The sequence below is a fragment of the Meriones unguiculatus genome, chromosome 10, assembly GCF_030254825.1.
Source record: "Meriones unguiculatus strain TT.TT164.6M chromosome 10, Bangor_MerUng_6.1, whole genome shotgun sequence".
Taxonomy (NCBI): Eukaryota; Metazoa; Chordata; class Mammalia; order Rodentia; family Muridae; genus Meriones; species Meriones unguiculatus.
Genome location: NC_083358.1, coordinates 63,357,743 through 63,368,149, shown reverse-complemented (window position 1 = coordinate 63,368,149; position 10,407 = coordinate 63,357,743). Strand labels below are relative to the sequence as shown.

The 10,407-nt window shown below is 41.0% G+C and overlaps 1 long non-coding RNA gene across 1 annotated transcript in view; it reads left to right on the top strand.

Annotated features, from left to right (window-relative positions):
* Positions 1-3,810: 3,810 nt before the first annotated feature.
* LOC132657041 (uncharacterized) overlaps positions 3,811-10,407 on the top strand; it is a 49,478-nt gene continuing 42,881 nt past the window's right edge. The window contains exon 1 of the long non-coding RNA XR_009594883.1: positions 3,811-3,981. This is a non-coding gene — a long non-coding RNA (uncharacterized LOC132657041). The remainder of the gene's footprint in view (positions 3,982-10,407) is intronic.

The following is a 10,407-nucleotide window of genomic DNA, read 5'->3' as shown; positions in this document are numbered from 1 at the left end:
AACATTTGCCGGTATCAAAGAGCAGCTGATTCCTGTTTAGGAAGCACATCTTAGCACTAAACTCTCATCGTTTAATCCTAAATCACAGGTAATGAGGAGAAATACGAACTGTGGAGGATAAAGAAGCATACCAGTACCGCTACTAGCCAATTCAAATGTCATAAGAACTATGCTTTACTCTAGTGGAGGCCTTACAGATAATGGGATTTACCGAGGAAGCAATCTGCATCTTTTACAAAGCCACGATAATGATTGCACTAGTTATTCTTCTGCTTCTGTAATAGAACCATGACCTAAGCAACTTACAGAAGAAAGAGTTTATCTGGACTTATGATTCCAGAGGGATAAGTGTCCACCATGGCAGGAAGTCACAGCAACATGCAGCAGGTACAGGGCAGCATGAGCAGGAATCCGGGAGCTCACATTTTACCACTGGGAGGAAGCAGAGAAGACACACTGGAAATGGGTATGAGTTTTAAAGTAGTCAGAGTGACATGCTTCCTCTAACAGAGTGCTGCCAGCCGGAAAGCAAGGACTCAAACACATACATCGATGGGGAAACATTCAAACCGCTACAATGATACTTTAAAATGTATTTTATAAGTTGTATAGATAGTTGTTTTGCTTGCATATATGTGCACCATGTGTATGCCTGGTGCTCAAGGAAGTCAGAAGGCATTGTATACCATGAAGTTACAATGGTTGTGCGTTGGGTCCTCCGGAAGAGCAGCCAGCGCTCTTAATTTACTGAGCCGTCTCTCCAGTCCCTCAAAGTGATGTCTTCATCTACAATAATGGTGAACTGTAGTTGGTTATAAAATGTTTTAAATGTAAGCAGAGTCAATGACTGAGTAATTTTAGGAGATCCTTGGAAACTTTATTTGTTTTCACCTAGAAAAAAGAAATCACTTAGAGAGCCCAAAATTTCACCAGAAGAAATTAAGCAAGCATGTGGTGTTGAGACTCAGAAGGAAATTTAACTGAACAATAACTCTCTTTATTGCAGTCTCATAATTGTTTTCTCCCCCTCCCCCATGAACCAATAAAAGTGAGTGGCAAATGGGTGGGCTAGCCTAAGAATTGAGCAAGGCTTAAAACAGCATGACTCCCAGGAAGTTGGCCTGGGGGAGGCTGTTGTCCATGAGCTGCTTTATCATAAGGGTCTGCACTTCCTTTATACGTAGGTGGAGCTGATACAAGCTTTCCTCACTTGAAGGCTTGTCTTTGGCCACTGACCTTTGGCCTTTCGTTTTGCTCAGAGATGCCACATTCTTTGGCCAATATCTTGTCATATGTACAGAAATTTTGAGTCTACCTAGATTAGAAGGTAGATGTTAGACAGTTACTAATATTTCAGATTTTAGTTTGATAATTTCCTTGTCAGTTTCACCCTAAGCATATATGATAAATGCTTTATTTTTTTTTTAAAGAACTGGAAAAAGTTTGTGTGTGTGTGATACATGCACATCTGCGCATGTAGGTGAGGAGGCCGGAAGTCCATGTCCGGTGTCCTAAGTGTGCGCATGTGTGATGCATGCACATGTGTGGAGGTGTGGAGGCTGGACAGTCACATCGGGTGTCCCCTTCATTGCTCTTCACTTTATCGTCTGAGACAGAACCTCTCACTGACCCCTGCTGCCATGCCAGGATTTCCCTGGAGCTTCTAACTCATGTTTAAGCATATTCTCTATTGAGCCTCCTCTCTCTGTTGAACTAGCCCTCATAATTCTGGTTTGTTTTTTAGATTTATTATTTATATATTTGTGAAGTACACATGGTAGGCACGTGGAAGTCAGAGGGCAACTTTGCGAGAGTGGGTTCTCTCCTGCCACCATGCGGCTTCGGGGCACCAAACTCAAGTGGTCAGTCTTGCTGGCAGGCACCTTTAGTGACTGAGCCATCTCAGTGGCCACCCTGAATATTCCTCAGAGCTGATCGAATTTCCTAATGGTAGTAAAATAAGATGTAACGTTTTCCAGATTAAAAAAAAAAAAAAGGTCATAGTCATCTTTAGACAGTGTAATGAATGGTGTGGACATCTTTCAAACCTGTAGGTTTAAGCCACCGTAGAAACTGTCCCTGAATCACTGCCCACTTTTTGCTAACTCATCTAGAGATTCAACGGTTACAAGCTAGTGCATATCTTTGTTGAGTTTTGCTAAGGAACTAAGTTGCCATTAACACAATGCTCACTTCCATTAATAAAGACTTGGGTTCTCACATATGGTTTGCCTAGAGCTGGGTGTTTCATTACTTCCTTCTTTAAATTAAAAAAAAAAAAAAATCTTTTTTTTTTTTTTTTTTTTTGCAATGCGCCCTAATTTACTCCAGCTGCTGTAAATTGGCTTCCAGTAATTTTCACATCTTCTTCAATGCACATTGACATCTGTAAGTATAAGGGCTTGTATTAAATCTTCAGTTATGTTTGTGAGAATTCATTGTTGGCTAAGATTAAATTTCGTCTCTAAGACAGTGGATACAATTCTAGGTGTAGCTCCTGCTGACTTATACCCCAGAACCAGGAAGTCTTGAATGAGAATAAATAATGTCCAGTCAGTAAGAAATTTGTTTCAGGCACTGGTGCTCTGCCTCATGTACTGCAGTGCAGCTATGAGTCATGTGACACCCCAAAAATGGCTTTATGTTGTTTCCTAGAAGCATGAGGGTGCTAAAATGACATATAGGAAGAAGTTGCCTCTTCGTGGAAATGCAGGGGTGTAATTGACAGGTTTGAGAAGTGATGTAATGCTCCCGTTGGCACTCTCTTCCTTCTTTTAGTGTACCGTTTCTCTCTCAAAGTGTTTTTCTTCTTTGCTTTCAGCTAGAATCAGTTAATGTCCACTAGCATTCATCGAAAATGGTTTAAATTGCCTTTTTGGAGGGGTCTTTGCAATTTACTAAAAAGAGTTTTGATGACCAAGAAAAGCTTCACCATAGGAAAGCAAACTAAATTTCTAATAGGGTGGTCTGAACCTCCTTGACGGACACTTGAGTGGAGAGGGAGAAACCTGCCAGATGAGATTAGGGTGATTGCAAGCTACTATACCTTGCTTGGGCAGAATTGTATATGGAGGAATAGGCATGAGTCTATGGACAGCCCTGAAGTACTTATTTTTCATGGTTCTCAGGCCAGGCAATCAGATGAGTCATTTCCATGCATTGGAAGTGTGGTTGTCCTCTCCCAGGAACCATTCCAAGAGCCCTTGAAGGAGTTAGTTGAGGTTAACCTCTGGGTCTGCATTTCATGTTGGCTTCTCCCCTTGCCCTGCTCTTGCTTTGACATTTCTCTTTTGCAGATGTCAGACCCTTAGGCACCCTCTACGATCTCCTCTGGCAAGAATTCTCTTTGCCTATCTCCTGGAAAACCAAACTTCCACAGATAAGAAATATATCTGAAAATAGTATGATTTAGTTTGGTTCATGTAGTCTCAGGTCAAAAGATTCAAGAACATCCATTGTTTACTTTTTTTCAAGACTATTCCAGACTTTATTCATACCTTTTAAGCCTTTACCCAGAGCTCTTGTGTTCCACAGTCCTGACCGTGTTAACTTTTGGCCACTGAACACTTCTTGGCTGGGCTACTTCCTTAGCCTCTCTTAACCTCTGAGTGCCTAATTAAAAAATGATCATGACAGTTTTGATGAGGTCTTAGGAATTTTGTAGAGCACCCCCACTTGACATTTGTTTGCTGTTTTTCTCCTCTCCAGGGTGACACTAGGCTTCAGGAAAGGGAGAGTCCAGGAGTAAAGCCCCTTCCCAACACATCAGGCCTCAGATTGCTTCTGTAAGGCACCAACTTAGATAGATGCCACACGGCTGTGGTGGCAGCCTGGGTTACGGGGCTAGTGGCTGGTGGTCACAGTTGTCACTTTAAAGTTCCTTCTTCTCCTCATTTCCTTGACTGTGCTCTTTAGAAGGGAGTCTATCTCTACATTCCACATTTAAGTGGAGATGTTTGGTCTGCGGGCAGAGCTGTGTAGGTAAGATATTTGAAATTTTTCTTTTTAGGAGCTTTGACTCTCTTCTCTCTCTCATATATATATATATATATATATATATATATATATATATATATATTTCTCTGTATACACTCAACTAATATTTTGGATTATGATCAAATTTTGTTCAGACCCTTCCTTCTTCTTCCCTTTTCTCCTCTCTTTGCTTCCCCTCTCCTTTGTTTTTTCCCTCCTTTTTCGTCCTTTCTTTTCTTCTTCTTTTTAAAATTTCTGAATTTCCCCCTGTGGCCTGGCGAGGCAGCCCCACCAATGGGGAGTGATCAGAAAGGAGGCAACAGTCCTTGCCAGAGACAGCCCCTGCTCCCCTTACTAGGGAACTCACATGAAGCCACAGGTGAAGAGAATGCACTCAGTGCTGATGCAACTTAATGAGCTGGGGTGGGTGGGAGTGGGAGGAGCTCCCCTTATCTGAAGAACAGGAAAGAGGGGTGGGGAAAGAGGGAGAAAGGGAGAGAGGGACTAGGAGGAGAGGAGGGAGGGGGCTACGATCAGGATGAAAAGTGAATAAATAAATTAAAATTAAGAAATTATGATTTTTAAGATATCTAAGTGGAAGCAAGATGATCCTTTGTATTTATTTTTACTTTATGTGTATGAGTATTTTGTGTGTGTGTGTATCATGTGTTTGCAGAAGTCAAAGGTGGTTATCAGATTGCTTGGAACTGAAATTGCAGATAATTGTGACCTACCTTATGGGTGCTGGGAGTTGAAGGCATCAGATACCCACTGGAGTTACAGGGTAGTTCATGAATTGAATTGGGATTTGAACCCAGGTCTTCTGCAAGAGCAGCAAGGGCGAGCTGCTCTTCCAGAAGCTGTACCGAGACACTTAAAGCCAACTGCAGTGATGTGATACAACACAGTCTATGTTTACACATTTTTGTAATAATGTGTAGAAACACACATATTTATTACGACCCAGGAGATACCTGGCTAATATATACCTGTACACACACACACACACACACACACACACACACACACACACACATAGTGAGACAGGATCTCATGTATTCCCGGTTGTTGTACTTGAGCTTGCTATGTAGTAGAGGATGGTTTTGATCCTCTCCTTTTTTTAAAACATTTATTTCAAAATCAAGTAACCTAGACCCATAAGGGTCCATAGAGACTGAACCAGCAACCAGAAAGCATCCATGGGATGGTTCTTGGACCCCCCCAGATATGTAACACATGTATAGCTTGGTTCTCATGTGGGACTTCTAACAGCAGGAGCAAAGGCTTCCTCAGACTCTGTTGCCTGCCTTTGGATCCCTTTCCCCTGACTGGACAGCCTTACCTAGTCTCAATAGAAGAAAATGTCTATGAATCTCAGCATCTGCTTCAATACTCTGTGGTAGCCTCTTGTCCTGTTCCCTGTCTTCTCTCACTTCCAATGTCTATCCTGTTAGCCCTTCTGAATGAGGATTGAGCATCTTCCCTAGGGTTCTCCTTGTTGTTTAGCTTCTTTAGGTCTTTAGACTTTAGTATGTTTATCCTATATGTCTAATATCCATTTATAAGTGAGTATATACCATGTGTGTCTTTCTGCTTCTGGGATACCTCACTCAGGATGATCTTTTCTAGTTCCATCCATTTGCCTGCAAATTTCATGATTTTTTTGTTTTTAATTGCTGTCTAGTATTCCATTGTGTAAATGTACCACAATTTCTACATTCATTCCTCCAGTGAGGGACATCTAGGTTGTTTCCAGATTGTAGCTATTACATATAAAGATGCTATGAACATAGCTGAGCAAACGTCCTTGTTGTATGTTTGAGAATCTTTTGAATATATGCCCAGGAGTGGTATAGCTAGATCTTGAGATAGCAGTATTTCTAATTGTCTGAGTTAAAGCCCAGAGCCTACATAGAAAATTGTATACATGCAAGCAACTCTAAATGGGCTGAGTGGGCTGTGTTGATATATTTAGACATATATAGATACATTCAACAATAGAAATGAAAGGAAAAGAGGCTATGGTTTAGAGAAAGAGTGGGGAAGCATGGGAGGGGTTTAGATAAAGGAAAGGGAAAAGGGAAATGGTGTAATTTTATTTCAACATCAATACAATAAAAATTAAAAAACAAGAATAATATGTGCCTAGTCCTACTTGATATTCCAAGGCAGGTTGATACCCAGGAGAAATCTCCTCTAAGAAAGGGAGAGATGCACAAGGGGAAGGGAAGAGAAGTAAGAGGGAGTAAGTGGGAGGAGAGGAGAGAGGAGTATTCTACCAGGATATAAAGTAAATTAACTAACTAATTAATTAATTCAGATATTAAAATTGTATGTATGTAATTCAAACATAAATTGATAATCAATTATAATTTAAAACCTAAAAAAACTCAAAAACTCTCTCTCTGTCTCTGTCTTTGTCTCTCTTTCTCTCTCTCTCTCTCTCTCTCTCACACACACACACACACACACATACACACACACACGAGTGGGTACTTATGAATGCCTGTGGAATCCAGAAGGCGGCCTTGGATTTCCTGAGCAATTGTGAACCATTCACATGGCTCCTGGGAACCAAGCACAGGTTCCCTGGAAGAGCAGCAAGCAATCTTAACTGTTGAACCATCTCTCCAGCACTGACCTTGAACTTCTGATCCTCCTGCCTCCATCTTTCAAGGGCTGGGGTTACAGGCATGCTATTACGCCTGGTTTCTGAGGGGCCAAGGGTCAAACCTAGAGTCTTGTAGATGTTAAGAAAGCACTCTAACTGAGCTGCGTCCTCAGCCCTCAGTGTCAGCTTTATTGTCTTCCTCTAGTTCTGCAGCGTTCCCTTTGGCTCCAGTGTCTATTAAAGTGTTTGGGGAACATTTTGGCTGAACATTCATGGATGTGTGAAAGCCAGTACAATGTCTGCTTCTGTGAGGTGAGAATGTAAACTTCAGCTCGGGGATGCTAGAAGGACACCATTCCCTCGCATTATTTGACAGTTTTTATAGTTCTGAGTAGACAGCTTCTTTTAGCTCCATAGATAGTAGGTTAGTTACAGGATTTTAGTTCCCCAAAATTAAATGGTGGCATTTTTACTTCTTTTTTTTTCTGAGTATTCAAGATGTGGCAGGCACTGATGAGGTACTTTGCAAATAAAATCTCCAACAATAACTGTAGGATTGATGTCATTGTTCTTCTCATCTCACATCTGAAGGTGCCTATCACTCAACGGGACCAGGTTCAATGGCCTATTTTTTTTTTCCATTTAAACACACCAGGTTTGTTCCAACTTAGCATTATTGTATGCTGCGTTTGCTTTGAATACTCATCCTTATCTTAGGGTCTGCCTAAGCGGCCCTTGCCTATTTCATGGTGGCCTCAAATGGGACCTCAAATGCCTTCTGAAGTGTTCCCTCACCACCTACACGGGTTACCACTCCAAGTCTCACTCTACTTTAACAGCTTTACGATTATCTGAAACCATCCTGTCTCTTCATCTGGTTATCTCCCACAGGACCCACCGTAAGGGCACAGAAACCTGAGGGCACCTCGCCATTTTTATCCACAGCTCAGAGTGGCTGCACAGTATGTAACAGTTGGCTGAGTTAGTGGCTAATCCTGTCAGGCTAGTGAGGAGTAGACCTGGGATTGATTTGAGCCCAAGTCTGGTAGGCTTCAAGGTCTATGGAATCTCTATTTTGTTTTCTGTATAAGTTTAATAGCTAATTTCTGAAAAATATAAAATGCCCAGCCTTGGATCAAAACCCCATTTGAATTATTTGATCCAAAACATATTTGAGTTTTGGCAAGTAATTAATTCCATGAAAATGAAAAATTGATTGGAACAAAGACTGAAGTAAATTGCACCTCTTTGCTGGTAAAGAATTGATCACATTAACAGTCATGGTAGTCTAAATTTTGTTGCAATAACACAATAACAGAGTCTGCACACAGTTTTAAGAAAAGAGGTTTGACTCTCAGTGTTGGTACATGGTTGAGGACTCACTCAGGTGATGCCTTTCATGTTTGGCACAGAGAGTCCCTGTGTGAGTTCATGTCAGAGACAGTTCCTGTTCTCCTTACTAGGAAACCCACTTGGATACTGAGATGCCATGGACTAAATCTAAGCTGGGGTTCTAGGTTATATCCATGAATGGTCCTTGGTTGGAGTATCAGTCTCAGAAAAGACCTCTGTGCCCAGATTTTTTTTGATTCTGTTGCTCTCCTTGTGGAGCTCCTGTCCTCTCCAGGTCTTACTATCTCCCCCTTCTTTCATAAGATTCCCTGCACTCTGCCCAAAGTTTGTTTATGAGTCTCAGTATCTGCTTTGATACACTGCTGGGTAGAGTCTTTCAGAGGCCCTCTGTGGTAAGCTCCTGTTTTGTTTCCTCCTTCTTCCAATGTCTGTCCTGTTTGCCTTTCTGAGTGAGGATTGATCATCTTACCCAGGGTCCTCCTTCTAGCTCAGCTTCTTTAGATTTTTGTAGGTTTATCCTATATTATATGCCTAGTATCCACTTATAATTGAGTATATACTGTGTGTGTCTTAGAATTCTCTGTAGAGGAATATAGAATGGCAGAGAAACATTTAAAGAAATGCTCAACGTCCTTAATCTTCAGGGTGGTGCAAACCAAAATGATCCTGAGATTTCACCTTATACCCATCAGAATGGCCAAGATAAAAAACTCAAGTTTAAAAACACATGCTAGAGAGGATGCGGAGAAAGGGGAACCCTCCTCCATTGCTGGTGGGAATGTAAACTGTATAACCACTTTGGAAATCAATCTGGTGCTTTCTCAGACAATTAAGAATGGCACTTCCTTAAGATCCAGCTATACCACTCCTAGGCACATATCCAAAATATACTCAAGTACACAAGAAGGACATTTGCTCAACCATGTTAGTAGCAGCTTTATTTGTAATAGCCAGAAGCTGGAAACAACCTAGATGTCCCTCAATGGAGGAATGGATACAGAAATTGTGGTACATTTACACAATGGAATACTACTCAGCAATTAAAAACAAGGAAATCATAAAATTTGCAGGCAAATGGTGGGAACTAGAAAAGATCATCCTGACTGAGGTGTCCCAGAAACAGAAAGACACACATGGTATATATTCACTTATAAGTAGCTTGAGTTTTTGATCTTAGCCATTCTGACAGATGTAAGATGAGATCTCAGAGTTGTTTGGATTTGTGTTTCTTTAATGACTAAGGATGTTGAACATTTCTTCAAGTGCTTCTTAGTCATTAGAAATTCCTCTGTCCTCTTCCTCTGTGGCATGACCAGGCCACATTTCCAGGGGGAAGTGATCAAAGAGCAGGCAACTGAGTTCTTTACAGAGGCAGTCCCTGCTCCCCTTACTCAGGAACCCACATGGAGACTCAACTCCCTATCAGCTATATCTAAGCAGAGGGTCTAGATTCTCTTCATGCATGGTCCTTGGTTGGTTGCATCAGTCTCTGCAGGACACCCTGGGCCCAGATTTTTATTTTTTTAGCTTTGTTGGTCTCCTTGTGGAGTTCCTGTCCCCTTTGTGTCCTTCTGTCCACCCCCTTCTTCCATAAGATTCCCTGTGCTCTACCCAAATTTTGGCTGTGAGTTTAAGCATCTGCTTCAACTCCTGATGAGACTTGATAAGCTAGGAGCAGATGCAGGAAGGAGAACTCCCCCTTTTAGTGGACTAAGGGAGAGAATAGAATGGAAGAGGGTTGGAGGGTGGGACTGGGAGGAGTTGATGGACTGGGCTATAATCGGGATATAAAATAAATAAATTGTAAAAAATAAAATAACAACATCATTATCATCATCATCATCAACAACAACAGTAAAAGAAATTCCTTTGTGTAGATCTGTACCACATTTTTAAATTGGATTATTTGGTTTGTTGATGTCTACTTTCTTGAGTTCTTAATATATTTTGACTATCAGCCCTCTCTCGAATGTGGAGTTGGTGAAAGCCTTTTCCTATTCTGTAGGCTGCTGTTTTGTCATTTTGGTGGTGCCCTTTGCCTTACAGAAGATTTTCAGTTTCATGAGAGTCCATTCATTAATTGTTGATCTTAAAGTCTGAGCTGTTGCTATTCTGTTCAGGAAGTTTTCTCCTGTGCCACTGAGTTCAAGGCTCTTCCCCACTTTCTCTTCTATCAGATTTAATGTATCTAGTTTATGTTTAGGTCTTTGATCTACTTGAACTTGAGTTCTCTGTAGGGTGATAGATATAGATCTATTTGCATTCTTCTAAATGCAGACATGCAGTTAGATCAGCACCATTTGTTGAATATGCTTTTTTTTTTCCATTCTATAGTTTTGCCTTCTTTGTCAAAAGATCAAGTGTATATAGGTGTGTGGATTTACTTCTGGTTCTTTGATTTGATTTCATTGATCAGCTTATCTGTTTTTATGCCAGTGCCATGCAGTTTTTATTACTATTGCTCTGTA